Source organism: Balaenoptera musculus, chromosome 6 (assembly GCF_009873245.2).
Source record: "Balaenoptera musculus isolate JJ_BM4_2016_0621 chromosome 6, mBalMus1.pri.v3, whole genome shotgun sequence".
Taxonomy (NCBI): Eukaryota; Metazoa; Chordata; class Mammalia; order Artiodactyla; family Balaenopteridae; genus Balaenoptera; species Balaenoptera musculus.
In genome coordinates this window covers 47216606-47241307 of record NC_045790.1, presented here as the reverse complement: position 1 = coordinate 47241307, position 24702 = coordinate 47216606, and positions in this window count along the sequence as shown.

The window sequence follows — 24702 nt, the reverse complement described above, 5'->3', positions numbered from 1 at the left end:
ATGAATAACTAATAAGTGCCTACTAAGTGCCAGGCAGGAACTGATAAGACTCAGGTGGGGAAGAAGGGGTCCTCATGTTTAAGCAGCTCACATCTACTCCAGGAAGTAGATGCACCAGTAACTAGAGAATGAGTTAGGCTTGTAGTGTGGTATGTGGGGAGATTCAGTGGGGACTCATCTAACATGCGGTGTATGGAAGGTGAAAATTGCCCAGTTGCAGTCTCACATCCTGCCCTACAATAAATCCAGAGCAGCTTGATTTTGTCTTCTACATTGAAACAGATCATTTCTTGGTTAAGCAGCTGATGAAGTAGTTATTTTGCTTATAGGGACCATGTTGTCTAGAAAAAAAAATAGTATTTTTAAATACCAGAATTAAACTTATCTTGGTAAGAGGCTCACCCACGAGTGGCAGGTGGAAAGATGGAACCCTCTGAAGGTGGTTCTGGTGGCCCTGCTGACTCAGGCTCTGTCTAGGCACGTGCCCACGGAGGTCTGAATTACCTCCATTGTTTACATTATTTCTCTCTCATTCTCTTTATTAAACTAGTTTCTGTTAAATACTCATATGATGTGACTTTGAATGACTGTTTTGCATGCTCACGGGATGGAAAATTATTAAGACAAAACCCCTGCCCTGAATGAACTTATACCAGGGAAAATAAGACGAGGACACAAATGATCTTAAAAAAAAATATGAGAGAAGGGGTTTAAGAAGGAAAAAGGATTGCAAAGAGGTAGGCTCAAGGAACGATCTCATGGAAAAGGTGGCATTTAAGATGGTCATTAAAAGAGGGAAAGTTTTCTGGGCAATGTAAGTTGGGAACTTACATTCCACGGGGCGTATCAGCATAGTTAACGTATAGAGATAGGAAAGCACTATAGTGAATGGGATACTCAAAAGCACCAAGGGTGGGGAGCCCCATTCTTCTGGGACACAAAGCATTTGTGGAAGAATAGTGAGAAGCAGGGTGGAGAGAGGATTGGGGCAGATTGTGGAGCACATTAGAGCGTGGTCTCCAGCAAATTTTATCCTAGTTCTGCGTATGAAACCTGGGAGCAGTTTGTTTCCCCTCCTCCCTCCCTCTCGGCCTTCCCTCTTACTTGCACGCTCTCCTTTTTCTGCTCTTTTCTCTTGGCGTCAAGAGACCTACTCTCAAATAGAGCTCTTTGCCAGGTTGGACAGAGACTTCCTTCCATTCTCACTCTCCACACACTCAGCCCTACTTCACGTTGTTAAAGTCCAGGGACAAACATTCATATTTCTAGGCTGTCACAAAACCACCAAGGTGAGGGATGCTGATGTGCCAGCATAGTAAATGAGTCCTGTGGGTCATCTGAGGAATGGCCCTCTGCCTACTCCCGACAATGCATCTTGGCAAGGCTGGCATATGAGGCTCTAACCAGGTTCAATATTTTAGTCAAATTAGCTGGTTGCCTCCACTTCCCAATATGCCACTGTTCTAGGTCCAAGATAACTTGGATGCACATGTTAGAAACTCTCTGAGTTTACAAGAGTGCTTTCTTCCTGAGGATGCCAATCTAAGGAAGTTACCCTAATATTTTTTTTTCTTGTTAAGGGCATGCAAATGACCATGAGGAAAGAGCAAATGCCTACTAGTACTATCTTTTAAAAGCTATGACTAGCTTTATTATCATATCGCCTTGATTCTAAGATGCACATTTTCACATGTTTTGATGTTTCTGAAATGGGAGCATGGCTTACCTTCAACATGCATGTTTAATGTGATATCTCCTTGTTTTCTCCCCCCGCCCCCAGTTTCCTCTTCCCTCCTCCCCAACTCAAACCAACAAACCAAAAGGTATTATTAAATCGCTGTCTTACAATCAAGGGAATAGGATGATATTTTCTTGTTCCTCAGTCCTATCACCTAGAGATACCCCTTCTGCTTATTGGGTGGGTGAGGAGAAGTCATCTACTCAAAATTTCCTATTGATGGTTAAGCATCCTTCCCTAGAGGATTCCATGAACTCTGGAATCACTCATGTATAAGACACGTCTAGACTATTTCCATCAGCCAACACCCTTTCCTCTATAAACCGAGTCTCATCTGAACAATTCCCACATGCACATGTCTTTCTGACGTCCAACTGTCTCATGTTGCCATCATGACAGAAAGCAGCAAGGGATTAATTTTTAACAATCCTAGCCTGCTTTTTGTGATGGTTATTATTATTATTTATTTATGTAGAAATGATTCTATGATGATTCAATTACAAGTAGAAGTAGAGGAACTTTGTTTGGTAGATAGCTTTGTATATCTCCCCAGAAAGCAGAATATAAATTAAATATTTTCAAAAATAGGAAATGAGGTTGTTTTCCTAGAACTCTGAATATAAATTCATGAATGAGAGGGACTCATAACTAGATTCACGTGAGGGATGGGCAAGTCATATCCTCTCCCTGCTTTCAATCTTTCCCCCCAAGATTTAAAAACTGGATAAAATCTGGTTGGAGTATACAGATTGGACAGATGCAAAGGATTTCTAAAAATAAACAAGGTGTCATAAAAGACATCTTGGTGGGTAACCCAGAACTAGCTGCTTAGCTGCAGGGGGATGCGGTAGGGGAGGTTTAAAACGAGGAGAGGGTCTGCCGCTCAGGACCACAGTACCTCTGGCACCACACCAACATTCTATCTGCAGTCTGGGTGGGACTCTTTTAACAAATTTAACACTTCTTCTCCCAGATCACTAATGGACCTCCAGCAGCTCTTTCCTCCACTGCCAGCTATTCTATTCCCCACGCTGCCTGCCCTTCTCTCCCCATGCTCTTGAACTTACCCTTCCTTTTCATCTCCAACTCTTTTCTCATTCTTTTTGTCTCTACACAAGAACTGAAATCTGACTTTCCCTGTAAAACTCTGAGGACACCACACTTTCTTCGTGTACCTGAAACTCATAGGATATGAGAGTTTGCTCAGTTCTGTTCCTCTGTGCCATTTTCTTTCTACTCTACCCTCTCTCTTGAAACTCTCCTCCTGGGAAGCCCATAGGGGTCACTTCCATGGCTTGTGTGAAGGGGTGCAGAGCACAGTTTGACACTGACCTCCACCGCTCAGAGACTCTCAGACCATGCTGAGTGGCGGTGAGGGTTAAATAATTCACCGCTCAGGAGCATCTGGCAGAGGGCTTAGCAGGTTGCAAGCACTCAGCTATTTCTTCAGTTCACTTTCTCTCCTACCCTCCGTTCCTCATTCTTGATTCTGCCATCTGCACAATTCCTAGAAAATCTTTTAATTTCTGAGAACTAGATGAGCTTATCATCTGGCTCACAAATTAGTAAGGTATTTCAACATCCAAACTGATGGCCCTTCCAGTTCCTTGGTTTCACCATTCTTTACCAGCCTCTATTTTAATTACCTTCATCTTGAACATCTTCATCCCCTGCAAGAACTTTACTCCAGCTCTTTCACTGATTATCTCCCTCTGTACATGAACCACCTCTCCACAACACTAGATTTATAGAACTACCACTTATGATGTGGTCTTTTGCTTTTAATGAGGACTGAGTCGGGGCAAAAAGAGCTATATGTGCAATATAGAATAATATTTCATTGAAAAAATAACTCCAAATGATATTGAAGGCCTATATACATGTTGCTCAATATTTCTTATTTAGATATCTACCTGATATATGAATCTCAGAGTATGAGGCCAAGAAAATGCTTGCCTCCTCTGATGATTTGGTCAATGTCTTTTAAGCAGAGAATGGAACTTAAGAAACTGTTAGTTTTCCCACTTTGCCTTGGCTGTCGGGAAGGTCAAGGCCTCCCTTCTTTCCCTCCCTTCATTCCCTTTTCTCCCCCCTCCCTTCCTTCCTTTTTTTCTTTCTTCTCCCTTTTATAAAATTATAATATTTTTCATACTTTAATTCCAGTATAATTATTCTTTTCCTTTTCTTTTTATTACTTAAAATTTGGATTTTCTACAGACTTAATCTTTTTAAAAAATTTGAGGTAAGGAGAGTAAATAAACACAAACTGGGATAATATTGGCCTAATTGGCTCCCTTGGACCCAGACTTATTCCCAAGGAGAAGGGGCAGATGGGTGATAAGGGAGCAGGTCTATGATGGAGATGGATGAGTCTTTCCAGTAGTTTTCCAAAAGTGCCAAGGCACCTCTCCAGGATTGCCATGGAGGCCTTGAGGCTGCTGTAAGCACAGCCCACTTAACATGTCTATCTTAGATACTGGGTTTCATGGCTAAAAAAATCTGCCAGCGACTGTGTTTTGCTTCAGGTATGATAGGACATCTTTGTTCCAGAAAAAGTAAATTCTTTTTGGGAGCCCCTCAGGAATCTGAGGTCTTTTAAATTAACTAAGATATTTTTTACAATATACTTTCTCTGTGTTTACTTGTCATGAGACACTGCTAGATTTTGACATGCATCAGTTTATTAGATTCTTACCATAATGCTGTGAGATAAGTATTATTAGTAGCTACATTTTATAAATCAGGAAACTGACTCTTAGAAAAGGTTAAATAACTTGCCCCAAACCAAACAGCTAAGAGTTAGGCCTGGAATCATCTATTTGAAACCAAAACCCCCAACTACATTAGGATCTCTCAAGATGGAATGAAACAGACCAAGTCTCCCAGTTTCTCTGGGTGACAGATCATCCAGACCCAGGGGACTCCAGATTCCTGCCCTTTCCTAGCTGGACAGGACTCTGGAGACTTTGGCATTGACCCATGAGACAAAGAACCAAGCAGAGGACACTGCATGGCTGGCATATGCCTAACTGTATGAATTCTGGTCACCAGCTATATCAAGTACCTGTATGTATTTCAGTCTGACTGCCTGGGGAGAAGACAATTCAAGGTCTCCTTGATATATCTCTCGCCTAGAAGTCTGGGTGAAAAAGCAAGTCCATTGTTTTTATGCTTCTTTTTAAATTCCTCTGCTGCTCTTACTCTTTCACTGTCCCTTCCATCTGAAATACCTTCTCTCTGCTAGACCATAAAACAGAGCTGCTTATAAACTGTGCTGAAACTTGAAGGGAAAAAAAAAGCATGCATTTTTAAAGCATGTCCCCAAATAAATCTGAAATCAAATCAGCCTGAACAATAGTTGTGCTACAAATGTCACTGGATTCTCAATTACATTTGATTCACAGGCCTTTTATTTTCCCCAACTGAAGTCTAAAAATGATTTTTAATTAGGAAGACATAATATTGTCTTAAAATTTATTCAGTGGTTCATAAGACAAAGAAAAGAAAGGGACAAAGACTTCTGGTGGTGAGAAAAAAATCTCAAATCATCAACATGCCAAATATTTATTTTCCTTCTGAAACAAAGTTATTGATTTCCAAATAAGGAATCCATTTAGGGCCAAATACGCCATTCAAATTATAATTGCTTTTTCATGCTAAACTTAGAATAGAAGAATGTATGCATTAGAAATGTTAGCAATTCTAGAAGCAAACATTTTGCCCATGATACACATCACATTAAAAATATTCTTGCATAATGGAAAAGACAGCATTGCTGATTCAGTATCAGTTGAATATTTGGTTTTTGCTTGTTAGTTTGAAATGAACTTTTTAGTGGTGGGATAGATTTGTATCACACCTGTGCCTGTCTGCACTCTTACCCAATCATTCCCACAGTTCTTTGATAAATGCCAAAGCTGGGTCAGGGATGCTTGTTTCAGAGCGGGCAGAATCCAACTGGTACAGAAAAAGAGGATTTCCCAGATTTTGGTCTCATAAGTGAATATTCCAGCTATAACCCCAAACATCTGAACGATTTAGAAGCTAAAAAGGAAGTCCACAACCTATGTCTCCAGAATCATTTGGCTGACGTTAAACTACTATCTACTCCAATTTATATCAGAGAAAAGTTATCATTCAATACACAAACCTTATTATATGCTAGCTCTGAGTTATAGAAGTGCTTAGTAACTGATTCCATCAAAATGATCGACCAAGTCTTATGTGTAGACTAGAAATTTCTGAAGAGAATTCAGTGCAACACCAATTCATTAGGGCGCTAAAAGATGATACTTTAAAAAACGTAATCCATGGCCCTCTGAGCTTGAGAAATACAGTGTTAAGTGCAAGTAAACAGTGTTTTTAGTGTAGAATGTCTACGCTATTACAGATGCAGACTAAGTGATGACCAAGCCTGTATCTAATTAATCTTTTCTTTTTTTTAATTTTGAAAAGACAGGTTTATGACAGCCTCTATTCAGAAGCCATCTTTGTCTTATGCCAAAAAGGTGGTGTAAACAAATACAGATTTCTTACTGATTTCAAAGAGCTTGATCTGTTTGCTTTACCATCAGTTACCTGAGGGCCATCTTAATTTTCCAATTACTTGTTGCTATTTCTGTTTTAGCAACATGCTCAGAGACAGGGATGACTTCTATTAGGTATAATGGCAAAGTGCTTTCTTCATTCTTACTCTGCCCAGAGTAGAGTAAGATGCCTAAACAATGCCAATAGGCCAGTTTAGTCTGAATTCTCTTTTCTCTCTCTCTCTTTTTTTTTTATTTCTTTATGGAACTTCCTGATATATTCTTTTGTGTAGGAGATTGATCACATAATTCAAGAGAGAAGAACAATGAGTCATAATTATTTGAAGAATGGGTCAAAGTCTGGACTGGTGGAAACTGATGGAGAAAGTCCATGCAACCTAGGAACTTACTACAGTTGGTGAATGTTTTCCTATCAGGCTCGAAAACACAGGTTAACTCTAGCAACAATTCCAAGAAAGTATAGTATGTAACTTTAAAAATGGCAAAACAGGGGCTTCCCTGGTGGCGCAGTGGTTGAGAATCTGCCTGCCAATGCAGGGGACACGGGTTCGAGCCCTGGTCTGGGAAGATCCCACATGCCGCGGAGCAACTAGGCCCGTGAGCCACAGCTACTGAGCCTGCGCGTCTGGAGCTTGTGCTCCGCAACAAGAGAGGCCGTGATAGTGAGAGGCCCCCGCACCACGATGAGGAGTGGCCCCCCCTTGCCGCAACTAGAGAAAGCCCTCGCACAGAAACGAAGACCCAACACAGCCAAAAATAAAAATTAAAAAAAAAAAAAAAGCAAAACAGAATTGAAAACAATATAAGTGGTAAAATCATAGGAACTTAAAGGACAGTTGAATTTGTGCTTGTACGACCCTGCACAGAAAGACTAACTGTTGTCATCCAAACTCAGCTTGTGACAGTACTCAGCCATTAAAAGTAAAGGAGAGAAACTATCATTTTCCCAGGTAGCCTCTTTCAATATTTTACAATCCTTATAACTGTAACTCTTTCTACAATCAAACCAGTGTCCAGCCTTGAACCGCAGTAGCCATCATCAGAAATAACAGGACTGGAAGAGTCATACTGGAAAAGGAAAGAAGAACTATAGGTCTCTTAATTTTTAATGAGTTGAGGGGACTTAATTATACTTCCTATGTCCCTGTTCAGCCACAAACAAACTATACCTGAACTCTCTGCCACTTTCTCTTTTGTGACTTGACTTCTGGGGAATGAACTCAAACCTTGCTTTCCATATGATCAAAACTTGTGTTTCTGCTTTAGTCTTTTTGAAGAATGTGAGAGTCATGAGTCTTTTCCTGGTTTAATGAATAAATTATCATCAATTGGGATTACTGATTGTTTTTGTGACTTTATTATGTATCCAAATTACTACTGAATTTTTCATTAAAATAAAACTTACATAGGATGAAATGTACTCATTTCAAGTGTGTCGTTCAATGAGTTTTGATAAGTGTATACTCCTGTGTAACTTCCACCCCAATTGAGATATAGAACATTTCTATCACCCTGGAAAGTACCCTTGAACTCCCCTCCCCTCTCCCTAGGCAAATACTGTTCTGATTTCTATTATCGTAGATTCATTTCACAAGTTACAGAACATATAAATGGAATCATATAGAATGTACATTTTATAACTGACTTCTTTTGTTCAGCATATTTTTGAGAATGAGACTCCATGTTGCTGTGTGTATTAGTAGTTAATTCATTTTTACTGATGAGTAATATTCCATTGTAAGAATATACATCAATTCTCTTGTTGACAGGTGGATGGTTTACAGTTTGGGGCCATTATGAATAAAGCAATAATCATTCTTTTACAAGTCATTTCATGGACATATGTTTTAATTTTTTGGAACCATATACTTTTTCATCACCCTTAACTTAAATGTACACAAACATTTAAGTTTTTTAAAGACCATTTATTAAACAAATATTTATCAAGTGCCTACTCTGAGATGGGCACTGTTCTAAGTGCTGAGGATGCAGTGAACAAAAAAGAATCTGTTCTTGTGGTGGTCATTTTCTGGAGAGGAGACTAAAAATAAGCAAGGTAAATAAGTAAAAAATATATATTGTAGCATATGTCAATAAGTGTTATGGAGTAAAGTAAAGCAAAGGAGGGGGATAGTGGTATTGGGGTGGTCAGGGATGCCATCACTAAGAGGACGGCATTTAAGCAAAGACTTGAAGGAGGTGAAGGGCAAGTCATCTGAATATCTGGGGGAAGAGCATTTCAGGTAAAAAAGGGAAGTGCAAAGCCCTTGAGGCAGGAGTGTATCTGGTGTACTAAATGTGCGTAGGTGAGGTGAGCGCTGCAGGGATCAGTGAGAGATAATAAGTAGTGGGGAGGGCTTATAAGGTATGATAATAAGTCAGTTAGCAATATATTGCCTCTCAGCTCTGAATTCACCCTTTTTGCATGCTTTGTGAAATTGGATATGAGCCCTTTAAATATTTTTCCCCTGTCAGCTCACACTGAAGCTTTGTCAATACAGGGCACTGAAGAGGATTGGAATACTGGTGACAACAAAATCTGGGGAAAAGATATGTAGTTGGATTTCTGTGAATGGGCACAGGCTGTGAAGATATTTGTGTTCCATCTGAATGCCTACCAACAGGGATTCACTGCAATGGAGTTGATTTTTTTTAATTTTTAAAAAATTTGTTTATTTAATTTATTTATTTTTGGCTGCGTTGGGTCTTCGTTGCTGCACGCGGGCTTTCTCTAGTTGCGGCGAGTGGGGGCTACTCTTCGTTGCAGTGCACAGGCTTCTCATTGCAGTGGCTTCTCTTGTTGCAGAGCATAGGCTCTAGGTGTGCGGGCTTCAGTAGTTGTGGCACACGGGTTCAGTAGTTGTGAATCGCGGGTTCTAGAGCACAGGCTAGGTAGTTGTGGCTCACGGGCTTAGTTGCTCCGTGGCATGTGGGATCTTCCCGGACCAGGGCTTGAACCCGTGTGCCCTGCATTGGCAGGCGGATTCTTAACCACTGCGCCACCAGGGAAGCCCTGCAATGGAGATTTTTAATAGTCAGGTGGACAAAATTACTCACTCTTTGGATGCCAGCCACCAGTGCTCAATGAGCCCATGAATAAGGTGGTTATGATGATAGGGATGGAGGCTGTGCATGGGCTCAACAACAAGAACTTTCCCATATCAAGAATGATCTAATGTTACTGTTGAGTACCTAATCTGCAAAAAGCAATACCATGATTGAGTCTTAGAGATAACACCACTCCCTGTGGGAACTGGCTGGCCACCTGGTGGCAGGTTGATTACATTAGACCTCTTTTACCACAGAGGCAGCAGAGATGTATCTTCACAGGAATCACACATATTCTGGATATGGATTTGCCTTCACTGTCCGTAATGTTTCTGCCAGCATCTCTAGCCAAGGACACTCAGGTTGTCTTATCCACCATCACGGCACTCTGCACAGTGTTGAGTGTGATCAAGGAACTCATTTACTGCAAAAGAAGTGCAGCATTGGGCTCATATCCATTGCATTAACTGACCTTACCACAGACCTCATTATCTGGAAGCAGCTAGCCTAATTGAAAGGTACAATGACTTACTGAAGACGCGGTTATGATGCCAGTTGAGAGACAACATCTGAAAAGAAGGGGTTCTGTAATACAGGGCACAGTATACTATTTGAATCAGAGACCACTATATGCTGCTGTTCCCAGAGCCAGAATTCGTGTGTCCAGGAATCAAGGGATGGAAGCAGTACGGGCTCCTCTCACTATTACACCTAATAACTCACTCACAGAAATTTTGCTTTTTGTCCTGCCAACATTGAGCTATGCTGGTGTAGACTTCTTAGTCTTCAAGGGAGAATGCTTCCACCAACAGACACAGCAATGGTTCTCCCGAACTGAAATTTATGACACCACCACACAGAAATTTTGAACTCCTTATACCACTGAACCAATAGCTCTATTGCATTTGTGTTTCTGTCTATTCCACACAATAATTCTACCTGATATTCCCTCTCTAAAATTTCCAATCTCTCTTCATTCCTCAAAACTCCACTCAGATCACTGTGCTTTCACTAAGCCTTGCAATAGCTCCCCCGCTCCCAGAGATCTCCCCCTTACGTAATAAATACTTTTACACTTTATGATCTCGCTGACAATGTTGTATTATCACTTGTAATTATTATTAGTTTTCCAGTGCTTATATTTTATTCCCCTCAGCTGATTGTAGCTTTGTTTGAAGCAAGAGTTGTGTCTTTATACTTCTGTATACACCCCATAATAGTTGGTGCCGGCCCATGAGCGATGCTGTCACCAGTCTGTAGCAAAGGGGAAAAAATAAGGATTATGTATTCAGGATTTTAAAAAGCTAATATATTCAACTTAGAGGACTATCCTTTATATATGTCCTTTATACTTTCCTTATGTCAATATGTTCCTTCTTTTTTGAAATTATAGTAATAATAGATGATAGGGTTTTCTGAAATCTTTCTTTGATGAAATTGAAAAATCAGAAGCTCTATATCTGTAGACCCAAATGTGAGGGATGATAAAACTCCAAAGTCTGAAAAATAGTGCACATAACCGTTAGTGCAATACCTTTTGGGATTGTGGTTTAATATGTGTTTACTCACTTGGGACTTCACTCATCAGTGAGTCCTTGTTCTTGAAGAGCTGATAATTCTCTTAAATTCTCTTTGTTCAGAAATTTCCACTTGTATTAAATGTTGTAAGAGAAATGCAGATCTGGCTTACGTTCCGTTCATATGATTTTGAGATAATTCAGGGGGAGGAAAGATATCTTTCCTGATTATTTGGCATTATGCAATTGTTATATTGGATTATTTGGAGTGGGGGGCCGGCTAATACAACACAAACGCAAGAAAATATGTGAGAAAAGAGAATGATTCACAAGGTAAGACACAGTATAAATTTCTGCATCTTTTACAAAACTGCCATCAATCTGTTAATTTAACATTGTTCATTCCTTATATATCCCTGGGAGAAGTTCCTCTTAGAATTTAATGTTAGGAAAAAATCTTGTGTGTGTCCCAAAGAACAAACTGCATTCTTTTATCAGATAACGTGAACTACATAATTTATAACGTTCCTCTTTTAGCCTTGGCTGCCAAGAAGTTCAGTGCTAAATCTAACTCTCAATTGCATTAACCTATCTTCTCAGTGGCTGCTGATGTAATCTCTCCCTCCTGGTTCTTAGTCTCTTTTTCAGATTTTTTAAAACTGTCCTTACGTATATATGTTCTTTGGGTACTTATCTCAATTACTTTGTGGAGAGCAGGAAAGGTAAAATAATAAACGCATCATCAATAAACAGAATTCTCCGTGTTGGTAAGAAAACTGGGCTCTTACACAGAAGGCAAGCACTACACATATTTTGCTACTCCCACGTCAGCACTTGCATGCCATCCTAATCCTCGCGAATTTATTTTGAGTAATTCCTTTCCTTTCTTCACACCAGTAAACAAGTGGCTTAATTTGCTCGGAACAAAACGATGGCAAGTTCACACGGCCTGCCCTATTTATTTGGCCATTTTCTGTTTAGATGGAAGAAGCTTCCAGCTTAGGTTGGCTTAGAGCTTGAGCCCAGCTTTGAATTTGACCATCAAAGGGCTTCTCTTTTTTTAAGAGGAAGCTGCAGTGCACATTGGACAACCATCAGCGACTCCCTCGTGACCACAGTTTTGGTGTGGCATCAGATTGTGTTATAATCCCTGGCATTGTGATTTAAATTATTCAGAACAGATGGATTTTTCTGAATTTAGAAGCAAGTTAACTTGATAACACTAAACTTTTTGTGTACAAAGGAGGTGGTTTAAACTGTAGATTTTCAAATTTGAAAATTTTGTGCTAAAACTCGGGAGGAGAAAATAAACAGATTTAAATTTTGGCTCTGCCGTGTTCTAACTCTGTAAAGTGATTTGTGCAGGTTATTTAACTTCCCCGTGCTTCTGTTTCTTCATCTATAAAATGGGCAAAATGGTAGTAATTGGGTGGAGGACAAATGATATATGGTAGCATAGGTAAAGTATTATATAAATTTATTTATATATATATATATATATATATAATGTATGCATAGTGTATGTATCACAGCATATGCATTGAAGTATTGTGTGTAAATGATATACAGTATTGTATGTAAAGCACTTATCATGGTCCCAGGCAAGAGTTAGCTATTACTATTTTAGAACTATAGAAATATAATCATAAATAATAAGCATTACAAACAGATATTTTAAACATTTAATTTCTTGTTATGTTATATACAATTTCACTTAAAGAGCAGTAGGTGAGATAAAAAAAATGTAAAAATCTTCTCACCACAGAAGACTATTCTTTATTATTAAACTGTGACACACTTCAAGTTCCTTGCAGTCAATAGAATTGGATCCACTTATTCTTGTGTGCTCTGCTTGACCAGAGCACTTATTGAACAGCAGATGTTCAATAAACATTCACCTGGAGTAATCTGAATTCTGAGTAGCTATTCAAAGGTTATATTTATTGAGTGCCAAGGATGCCCCAGGGACTTGTGATACAGAGATAAATAAAACATGGATTCTGCATGCAAGGGGAGCACACCCTAGTGGGGGAGGCAGACAGGTAAAGAGACAGCTGTACTCCCAGGGAAGTAGCATGTGTGAGAAATGTGCAGGGCTGGGGGATACCAAGTGGGCACTGAGACCCCTGGGGAAGGGTGGGTGTCACAGGAGGCTTTCCTGGTCGTGGGACAATGAATCTTTACCTTCCCTCTGCTCTGTGTTTGGGGTTTAGGTACTAACATCAGCCAGTAAGACAAGAAAAAATCAAGTACAAATAGGGCCAAATCACCCTTGAAAAACCTCTTAATTTCTCATTAAGTATATATATAGAATAAATCCTGCACAGATACGCATCGTACATGTGTGAACTATCTCTGGTAATGGAAAGTATATAACAGTGAGTACACAAGCAATATTTTACAGTATTTTAGTTTAAAAATCATTATTATTGTTATCTTGCTGAAGTTATAACATTCAATTCAATTAACTTAGATGTGCATGTGATGAGATTCTGCTCATGGGCCAATGAAAGGCATTGTACTGTTATTACATTTATGACCCTAGTTTGCAAATGTTTCAACAGAGAAATAAAAGCAACACTGGGGAAAAAAAGATTTATGTCCATCCTTAAAATGGAATGCATTATCATAACATAGCTGTGAGTATGAGTGACAATAAAATTTTACTTACCAGTGTAAAGGCTATAGCATAGAAATGTGTCTATTTTCATGCTATAGACTTTCTGTCAAGTAACCAAGAAAATGTCTTTATCTTTCTATGTCTGGAATGTTATGACTCTAGGAAGACATAAATATAGCAGGCACCAATCTAAACTGTGAAGACCAAAACACTGAGATGATATTTCATCAACAATCAAGAATATTTAAAGCGAACGCTTCTATAATGGATTTAGATATAGAAAGTTCTTAAAGGGTTGTTGTGGGGAAAAAAAAGGGCTGATATATGTGAACAAGTTCATAAAACAGTTAGTTCATAAAACAGTTAGTTAACACATTCCTAGCAGGTCATTTTCTCAGAGAGGAGGCCCAAAGTCTAAATCATAAGAATAAAACCTGCTTTTCTTATACAATCAATGTTATAATACAGGGCTATGTTACTGAGTAAGGGCTTGGTTTTTAATTCTTTATCAGAATGGTCCCCTGAGATTATACAAATGCCTGTACACTATGAAGATTTTAAAATAATTGAAAATCAGTTAGGCAGTCATCAAAGCAGTTAATGACTTAAAATTATATTTAATGATACAGTAGCATAAGGTATTATTCAATGACCTCATCTTCTTTCTCTATAATTTCTAGGTTACACTGCAACAAATGAGAAATTCAAATAATTCTTTTCTCCAACTTGTATTAAGAACATTTTTCAAACACAGAGAAAAAAATGAGAAAGTAGAACATCTTAATTGTTCTAGATTCACTCATTACCTAGATTCAACAAATTTTTTAATGTGAAAAGCATTATGTACAAGCCGTTATACCTCCTTATGAGTGTGTTTGTCTTTTATTTACACCTTTATTAAGGTATAATTTACATATCATAAAATTCAACTATTTTAAGAATACAAGTCAATGATTTTTTAGCCATTTATAAAGTCGTGCAGCCATCACCAAAATCCAATTTTAGAACATATTCCCTCATTCCCCCCAAATTCCCTTGAGCCATTTTCAGCATATGCTAGGTCCTTTGCATTTTCATGTAAATTTTAGGATCAACTTGTCAGTTTCTAAAAAACAAATCACATTGGAATTTTGTTGAATCTAGAAACCAATTTGGCAAGATTGCCATCTTAACAACTATATTATTTTCCCATTGCCTTTGTAACAAATGACCACAAACTCATTGGCTTAAAACAACACAAATTTAATATCTTACAGTTCTAAAGGTAAGAAGTCCAAAATCAGTCTTACTGAGCTAATTTTAAGGGGTGGCAGATGTGGTTCCCTGGGGGTCAAGCCTAGTTGTAGAACCTGTTGGCTGGGACAGTAGGTCACAAAGGACACTAGAGAGGCTTAATATGTAGTAACAGGAAGGCAAATCATACCCCCCGGGGGATATAGAAACAGAAAGTATTTGGAGATCCAGGTAGGTTACTCAGTTTGGAGACACCTGAGATCTTACTCCATAGACTGCTGTCCAGGGAGAAGACCCCTCTGAGGAGAAACTCAGAGGTCTGGAAAGAGTCTCAGAAAGTCTCAAGAGGTAGCATGGTCTTAGTGGGAAAAGCATGGGTAGTGAAATCCGATAGCTGTGGGTTTATTTATTAAGAACCGTGCATTGATGAAATAATATACATATAGCTGTCAATACTACCAAGTAAGGCATCTAAACCAGTGGTCCCCAACCTTTTTGGCACCAGGGACGGGTTTCGTGGAAGACAATTTTTCCACGGACGGGGGTGGGGTGGGGCTGGGGGGAGGGTTCAGGTGGTAATGTGAGCGATGCGGAGTGATGGAGAGCAGCAGATGAACCTTCGCTCTCTCACCGCCGCCCACCATCGCTCACCTCCTGCTGTGTGGCCCAGTTCTGATCTAAACCTTCTCTTTATTTTCCCACTTCCACCAGCAGCCTCATCTAGCATCTGGATGTTCTGCAAAGTGAACCTGCATTTACAATAGAAAACTCAATCCGTCCCTGAATTTCACTTTCCCCTCTTTGAATTTAACCACAATTTTACATTCTAGTATTTAAAGCTTCCAAAGGTTAATTTTCAATGCATACAAATTCAATAAGCCACAGAGAGCTGACTTTTTTTCTAATTTCACAAAAGTTCTTCGACTCTTTGTTTCAGTCTCTGTGATATGAGAGAGAAAATTTACTCTATTTTTTAATGGAAATCATACATTTTTTTCCCAGTTGAAATTATTGTATTCTGTGATGTGGAACTTTGGTGCTTCAAGTATCCATTTGTCTTGGCAGTAAAGCTAATCCAAATTGCATTCAGAAGAGAATTTTCACCTGCTAGGAGGAGAGATGGGCTTCTATTAGGTAGACAACTCAGTTCTATTATGAGGATTTTAATTCTTCCCTAGTAATGCTGAGGGATAAAGCATATGATGCAGCACTCAAACTGCAAAATAATCTGACTGGACTCTGTGTACTTGCCCAGTAGCCCAAATCACCACCTCCCAATATCCATCAAAGGCCCAGTTCACAGATAGTATTTACTGCCTGCTTTAAGGATAACTAGTGCAATTGTTTCTCTAGATCAGCAGTTCCAAAACTTTTTGGAGTCATGGACTGCTTTGAACATTTGCCAAAAGCTACAGATTCCAACTTCAGGCAAAAATTCTGTAAACTGATACATATAATATTTTTCAACCAATATCCTTTATTGCACTGGAAATTGATTTCCTTCATAGATAGAATAGGAAAATGTTGCCCAGAAAGAATTATATCTCTCATTCTCGTTTTTCATATAAACATAATTGAATACTTGCTAAAAAAAAAAAAAAGGTCCAAAACTGCAAACAAAATTAAAAGTAGAAACTAATTCTGAAAGTTTATTTCAGTATCAAGGAGGTTGTTTTTGGCCTGTACAAGAAGTTGGAAATGGTGTCTTGAATATGTATGACTTTGACCCAAATGCTTTCCAACTTTTCATTTTAACAGCTGAAAAATTTTAGAAATGTATATGGTACCCATAGCTCCCTTTGCCAGACAAGGACAAGCTTATTTCTTGGCACCTGAATTCCCTCAAGATTCTTCCAGTTGAATTCGCAATGCATCATTTTCTTCGTCCTGTGTCCCCGTCAGCTTTCTCTGTGGCTGCGTTATTGATGCTGCTTATATCATCAAGGAAAGGATGTCTTCTGAATCTGCTTTTCGAAATTTTAAGCAAATAATCTGAGCAGAAGTATTTTTCTGCGATGTTTGATTGTGTCTTCAGATTTCTGCCTATACCAAACTCTCTAAGGCTTTATCTTCTTTCCTCCATTTATAGAAGCCCTTTCTCTAGCTTTAGAACATTAGCCTAGTTAGCTTAGTTTTCTATGTCCAATTTTATCTTCCAGAATAGCAAAAAAAAAAAAAAAAAAATCTTGGCCAAAATAGTTTTTGTTTTGTTATTTTTACTAGCATCCCTAACAGTGACTGTATAGGAAGATTTTACTCACTCCCATGGCCAAAAGTATTGCTGAGAAAATCAAACCATGAATGAATACCTTCCTGTCAGATTTCACCGAGCAGGCTTTCCTTTTCTCTCTCATGAAACTGAAATTTCTCCCTGATGCTTCCATCTACTCTTTAAAGACTTGTCCTCAAGAAAACCAGTGAACTTCGGTTTAGTAGAAAACATTTGTACTTTGCTCTTATTTCTTAACAAAATCATTTGAAAACAAGGTGAACGAAGGCCCTGGCTCTGGTGAAATTGAGTACTTACTCTGAGTAGATGGTGGCAAAACTTCTTTCAAGTCCTTTCGCAGAGTCTCTGAGTGAAATGCATGCCGTTGAGGACAGTGATGAGTCATGAATGACATACAGAGCCTCTTTGTTCATCAAAACAGCAAACCAGATGTGTTACCAAGTCCTGCAAGGGCTCCATCTGTGCCCAGGATATCAAGATAATCCTCATGGGGAGCTTTTCTTGGCAAAGAAACTTGTCACCATTTTGGAGACAGTAAGGGCCTTTGAAGTTTCAAAATAGGGTTCAGGAAAGAAGAATTCTACTTTTAAGTATAGGCCGCACCCAGCAGCTAAAATTCAGTTGTGGAATGTAGTGGTTTCATCCAGATGCATGTTGAAAGGAAAGGGTGAGTTGCCACCAATTCTTCTATGATGTGCTTAAAAGTATGAGAAGAATTTGGGGGTAGGTGATGTTACTTGAATAAAGACACTGCTTCAGATTTCTTCCTCTGTTTCAAGTCACATACTTGCTCAGCTGTTTCCAAGGCACATGGATTAACTAAAATTCTCCAGTTGTGCTTGGTAATGTGATAAGCAACCTTATTCAATGCTTCAAAACAAGATTTTATGTTTGGGAAAATTTTAAGATTTAGTAGGATCCCAAACCTTTTTCTTAAAAAAAAATCTGGTTAATGAAGGTTTTCCCCCAGCATTGTTACCTAGCAATTTTGGTTATGAAAGCCAAATCAAAGGACACATTGGTGTTACTATACCTCCTTTTCCTGAATATTTTCCAATTGAAGGCAGAGCTCACATAAACATAGAAAGATGTTTACTAACATAAATGTCAGAGCATGTGCAATAAGAAATCATGAGACATCATTATACACTTTAAGATCCTGAGCATATACAATAGTATCCAGTGCCATCTCACATTTATTTAGAATGAAACAATATCTCGACTTACAAACTGACATTAAAGTGTATGTTTTTAACAAAGACCATTTAGGAATAAATTAAAGTAAACAATTTGATTGGTGGATGCATGTACGCCAATTCATAGAACTCTTGGAAGCCATCTATAAGGGGCTGTGTACTTCAGGTCAAGAACCTCTGGCTGAATTCTTTAAAATCCACCTCTGGATTAAGTCAGATCAACAGAAGATATGCCCTTAATCCACTTTCAAATGGCTCTCCATAGAACTGCTTCTACTGAATGATGATGCCTCCAATTTAGAGTGAGGGTCACTGTAAGAAACAGCCCCATAAAGCTTGTTGCTATGTTAACTATATAGATACTATGAAAGATGTTTTCGTCACGTTACACAGTTTTCTCTCTGTCTCTGACAGCCACAGTAAAAGTTTATTTTTATCTTATGGACACCTTGAAACACAAAGTGAATCATATTTCCCTTCACAGTGGTTTTGAGAAGATTTAGAACCATATTTGTGGCCCACCAAATACAGAGTCATTATTCTTGAAATCTTAATGGCTCAAAGTTAGTTCAAGCTGCTGTTTTAAAGCTGCCAGCTGTTTTCTGATTCATTTTTGAGAAGGACTATTTTATATGTTAAGAAAAATATTTTCATTTATCTTTTGCAAAGGTAAAGCCAAAAATCTTATTTCAGAATGGAGAACTATGGATAATATGGGAGCTAAATTTCTCTTAGTACTAATGTGAAACTTTGCCCTTTTTTTAGGGTACTCACATCTGTGTGGACTATTATGCTATTGCCTAAAAAATGGGCCTGACACTGAGGGTGAGGAAAAAGTAATTTTCTTCCCCTCTCATTAGATCCCAGTGAAAGGTGGGGTCCAAGACTTCCAATACGGAAATCAGAGTCAAAAAATTCCTTTGTGGAAGGTAAGCTGGAGCCTGCCGCTAGAGCAAGTACAGGAAAAAGGAGAGCTATATGGCAAGAAAGCACTGCGTGTTTTCTTCTGAGACATTTATGTTCCTGTTCTTTTGCACCTGTTCTTTTTTGGTTTCTATGGTTGTATGTATCTTGGTATAAGTATGGCGTCTCTTCCTTGTGATTGTAGCTTTAAGGCTAGCACCAATCTTAACCCTCATATTTTCTTTAGTCTCCTAAAAAGCAATGGAGGAAAAAGTGGGCACAGAAAGCATACAGAAATCACAGTTCTGAGTCTAAGACAAGACTCAGTATTGTCCACTGTCTGTTTAACCCACTGGGAATTTGGTCCCTCTGCAGTGGCTTTCTGAGAATTTACAGGGATGGGCATAAGAGGTGGCAAAAAAATGAAGAATCAGTTTCCACCCAGTCCTCTACTAGGCAAACACTTTCTAAAGACATACAAAAACTGACCCATAAGTTGTAGAACTGAGCTCAGTAGTTTGAATAAAGACAAACAGCAAGCAATGTCGAATAACATCTGAAAAATGCTGCCATTTAAACTCTCCTATTCTGAGCTGTGCTCTGCTGAGTCAAAAGGCTAGTTCATGCACGCAGCTGACATATGATTGCTGTTGGAGATCTCTCAGTTGCATTAGATATGCAGAAAGACTGATGAAAATAATTGCACTCTAAGAGAAACTGTTAAACATTTGTGACTTAGAACATGAAATGATTAAAAATTACCTAATACAAAAATTATAGCAATGAGGATTTCATTTACTACTCTAAGAACTACTAGAACATTTAATAGGAATTTCACGTTTGCAGCAGGCGAATGTCTCTACTTCTTCAAGATACTGGGATTTGGCAATTGAAACCATTTTATCTACCCCAACACCGACTCATTGCAAAAACTCTAAGCTTCTGATATCGTATGTAGTGTGTCCAGACTGGAATTACTTACAGGTGTAATAAACTTTTTCCTGAAATGTACACAAATCAAAGTTTTACAAGTTTAATTTTTTTAATATGGTCACAGGTTAGGAAATTTATACTGTTAGCATCAATTAAAATTTTGAAAAATATAGTGTAGCATTTTGTAAAGCAAAGAATTATTTTATAAGCAAAGACTCTTCACCTAGTTTCTCTGCAAACTGTGTGAACTTGCCCAAGTTGCTTCACATTTGGGGGGCTCAGCTCCTTATCTGTAAAACGATGTATCTTTACTTCACTTTATCTGTATCTCGAAGGCTACTTCTATTCTAGAGTTTCATAATATGTGGTACATATAGACAAAAATTGTCCTGTTAAAGCTCTACTCTATGAAGGGCACTATTATTCTGGAAAAAGTCAGGGAGGGTCAATGCACCCAGTCTAGAAACTTATCCATAATTTTTTTTTTTCCCTTAGGACTTTATGGCAACAACAACATGTATTAGTGTAGAATAGTTGGACCAAAACCCAGAAATTTTTTTAACTCAATATTTATGAACCATATTCCTAAAGAGGTTTGTTTCCTCTACCGAATTCTACAAAATGCCTGCTAATTAATATTATTGCTACTTGATGATTATTGGAGGATGGATAGCTTCTCATTCTGTGTGCACCACCCTAGGTTATTATTTGGGTCCTGTGTTTTCACTATTTTGAACACTATTCTATAGTTTAAAAAGGAGACAATGTGTAAGGTTTCCTCTCTTCACATTTTAAAATTTGAAATATTTTCATTGTAGAATCTGTATTAGCCAGACTCTTGGTTAGAAGTGACTAAAATGCAATCCAAATGCCATATATATATATATATATATATATATATATATATTCATAAAAGAAAATTATGGAATGGATGAATGAGGTTGGGCTGGCCATAAAGGATGATGGAAATTCTTTCAGGGTTCTGTTTTTCAGTTCTCATTCTTTCTGCATGTCAGTTCCTTTATCCTTCTGCATATCCTTTATCCTATGTGGCAGGGGATATGGCCACCAGCATCTCTGAGGACATATCCTTGTAGCTCCTGGCAAGAAAAGAAAAAAAGGCCCCCAAGAACAACTCTGATTGAACTGGCTTAAATGACATGCCAATTTCTGGCCCTTCACTGTGGTGAGGTGCATGGGGTATGCTGAATTTCTTATTCCAACAGTAGGGAAGAACAGTTCTTCAAGGGAACAGGAGCTATATCACTACTGGAAGAAGGAGGGCAGGGGTCTGGGTAGACAAAAACAATGAGAATCATGGTTGATTCATGTGGATGATGATGAAGATGTCTTTATGTATGGAGGACTTTACAACGTTAAGAAACACTTTCACATACACCATGTCTGTTGGTCTCCCCAGAAACCCTATGAAATTTGGTTGTTATCCCCATTTTATAGGTGAGGAAACAGGCTCAGAGTTCTGCAGCTAGCACATGCTATAGTGGTAATTAAACACTTAACTAAAATTTAGGATAATTTAAAAGTATCCTTCCAAACTTTAAGTGGCTTTTCACATTGTCACCCTGTAAACTGATGTGGCTCCATATGTTTTAATATTTCTGAAAAATGTTTATATACCAGTGTTTCTGTTAAGTTCATCCCTGAGCATGTGCAAATAATTTGGAAGATTTACCCATAGCCTTCTTTTTAGTTCCTTTGCCAAAATTTGCTATTTTTCCTTCTATATTCCCCTTAATTTCCTGATCTTTCTTGTTCTCTGACCAAACCTAAAGTGGCAGAGAAGCATGCATCAACCAGCCTGATTTCTTCTTCAGGTCGTTCAATACCTCCAACCTCTAGTGTGTAATGTGACGGTCCCTGTTTAGAGGGATTAAATCTTGGGCACCAGTATTATCTGTTACCTTTTAACTTGGATTCTGTGCTGTTTCATTAAATATACCATTTATTTGTAGGCGTAAGAGGTATCCTGGAGGAGTAGAAATGAGAAGGGTTTGTATTTGGATAAGTTATGTTCTAATTTGGGCTACCACTTTCTAATGTGTGATACTAGAGGGATCAGGGAAGCAGACTCAGCCAGAGTGATGATCTGGACTAAGAAATGTATTCTGAGTACAGAACCTGCTACCCCTGTGTCTGGTGGTGCTGGCATCTGTCTTACTGTCATCCTTACCATATGTCTGTCAAAATCCTGGATGACTTCCACACCTACATCAATGATTTGTTCTGCACTTTTAGTTTCTTTCTATAGTTTCCTTCAGTCTGTCTGAGCCACTTACTCTTAAGGTTATACTGTACACATTACATTCACCAGTACAAGTTTTGAAATCTCCCTTTGAAGCACTCTTCTCTCTACCCATTACCTCTTATTCTTCCTCCTCGGTTATTCTGGTATTCCACCAAGTCCTCATCTCCCACTGAGTTTTTAATCCTTTGTCCTACTACTTCTCTTTCCCTTACACACTTCGTCGTCACTTCTCTTCTTACCTAGCTTAGAGCCTAGAGACCACTAATAGAACTACTCTATTACAAACTCTTTTAAGTCCTACACCCTTCTCTTCCTCTATCATAGTTGCCTTAAAAACTCCCAATGCAATTTAAACCTATCTGTTTCCTCTATGTCAGCACCCAAGCCAAACACTGGAAAGCGAGAGAGCAAAATGGAAGCCCAGTCTTTTGTAACCTAATCTCAGAAGTGACATTGCATCACTTCTGCTGTATTCTATTAGAAGAAAGTCAGTAAGTCCAGTCTATGGTCAAGGGGAGAGACTGTGCAATGGCATGAATACCAGGAGGCAAGGATCATTGGAAGCTACTGAACATTTTAGAGGCTGCCTACTACATCTAAGTTGCCAGTGACCCATATCTCAGCAATGCCAATGGGCAATTTTCTGCCCTCAGCTCACTTGACCTCTCAGTGGGATTTGATACAATTGATTATTTCTTCCTTAAAACACTGAGTCTCTAGGTTTCTAAGACAGCACACTGGTTAAGTTTTTCTTATTAATGACCCCTTCTCCTCTACTGACCTCTAAATACTGGCACGCTTGAAAGCTCTGTCTTTGGCCTTCTCATCTTTATATCTACATTCTTAGCTGATCTCATTCTATTCCATAGCTTTTAATAGCATCTATGTGCTGACAAGTCTCAAATCTGTGGCTCCTCCAGTATCTTTCTTACAAGCTCCAGAATCATACGCCCAACTGCTTACTTAACATTTATTCCCACTTGGAGGTCTGACACATATATCAAACCTTTCATATTTAAAAGAAGAACTATTGATTTCTTCCATCTCTACCCTCCTCCTCCATCATCTCCTACCCCACTATCCCTTCTGCTCAAGTAAAGCACCCTTGATTTCAGTTGGTGCTTGGCCTTGAGGACAGCTGGTACAACTCTCAGGGAACAGGAGTTTTTATTCTATTCAATTTTATATACTTGTGGAGCTCGAGCTTTGGATAGACAAAGAACATTACTATAATAATAGCTACTGTTTATAATAGCACCACTGGATACCTGGCATTATTCTAGGTGAATTAAATTTATTCATCACTTTAATTCAGTCCTTCAAACAACTGTAAAACATAGATATCATTATCCTCATTTTGTAGATGAAGAAACTGAGTCTCAGAGGGTTTAATGTTGTATTTGCTTAAGATCTCATTGTGGGTATCAGTTAGGCTTAGGTTCAACTGTAAATGACAGGAACCCAATACTGGCTAAAACAAAATGCAAGCTTGATTTTCCTCTCACAGGCCACATGGGCTGGTATGGTGGCTTCACAACCATCAGACTCTGACGCATGTTGCTCTCCATCCTCCATACAAGGCTATCTGATGGTCCAAGATGGTTGCTCTAGCATCAGCTTTCATGGCCACCTACTTGCCAGCAGGAAGAGCAAAAAGGGGGCGGAGGGAAATCCCACTTCTCTTAAGGACACTTCTTGGAAGTTACAAAGTTACTACTTCTCTTCATCTGTTCAGGTGGCTATAGAAAATTACCCTAAACTGGGTGGTTTACAAACAGCAGAAGATTGTCTGGAGAATGGGAAGTCCAAGATCAAGGTGCCAGGAGAGTCTGCATCTGTTGAGAGCCCTCTTCCTGGTTCACAGATAGCCATATTCTTGTCCTCACATGGTGGAAGAGGCAAGGAAGCTCTCTGGGGTCTTTTTTTAATAAGGGCACTAATCCCATTCATGGAGCCTCCACCTTTATGATATAATCACCTCCCAAAGTCTTCTTCCTAATAAAATTGGAGATTAGGACTTTAACATGAGTTCTGGGGGGACACAAACATTCAATCTATAGCGCTATTTCTACTTGCAACCTTTGACCAGAACTTAATCTCAAAGCCTTGCCCAGCTGCAAGGGAGATTGGGAAACATAGTCTAATCTCAGTGACCATGTGCCCACCTAAATTCAGAATTTATATTATCCTGAGGAAGAAGAGGAAATGGGTTTTAGAGGACAATTAGCGGTCTCCTACAATAGGGACATAAACACAGGGTTGTGTGGTTCTGGAGATCACAACCTTTCTGTCTTCCTATCCCCGCCTCCTGAGCACCTTAGCAGCTAAGGGTTCCAAAGACAGCTTTGCCATGTGTCCTGGGGCAGCTTGTGTGCCTCTGAAACTCAGCCTCTGACACATATGCTACAGGCGAGGTCAGTTATTTCCTCAGTTTTTTACTCCTCAGCATTTTGAATACTTTTATAAACTTA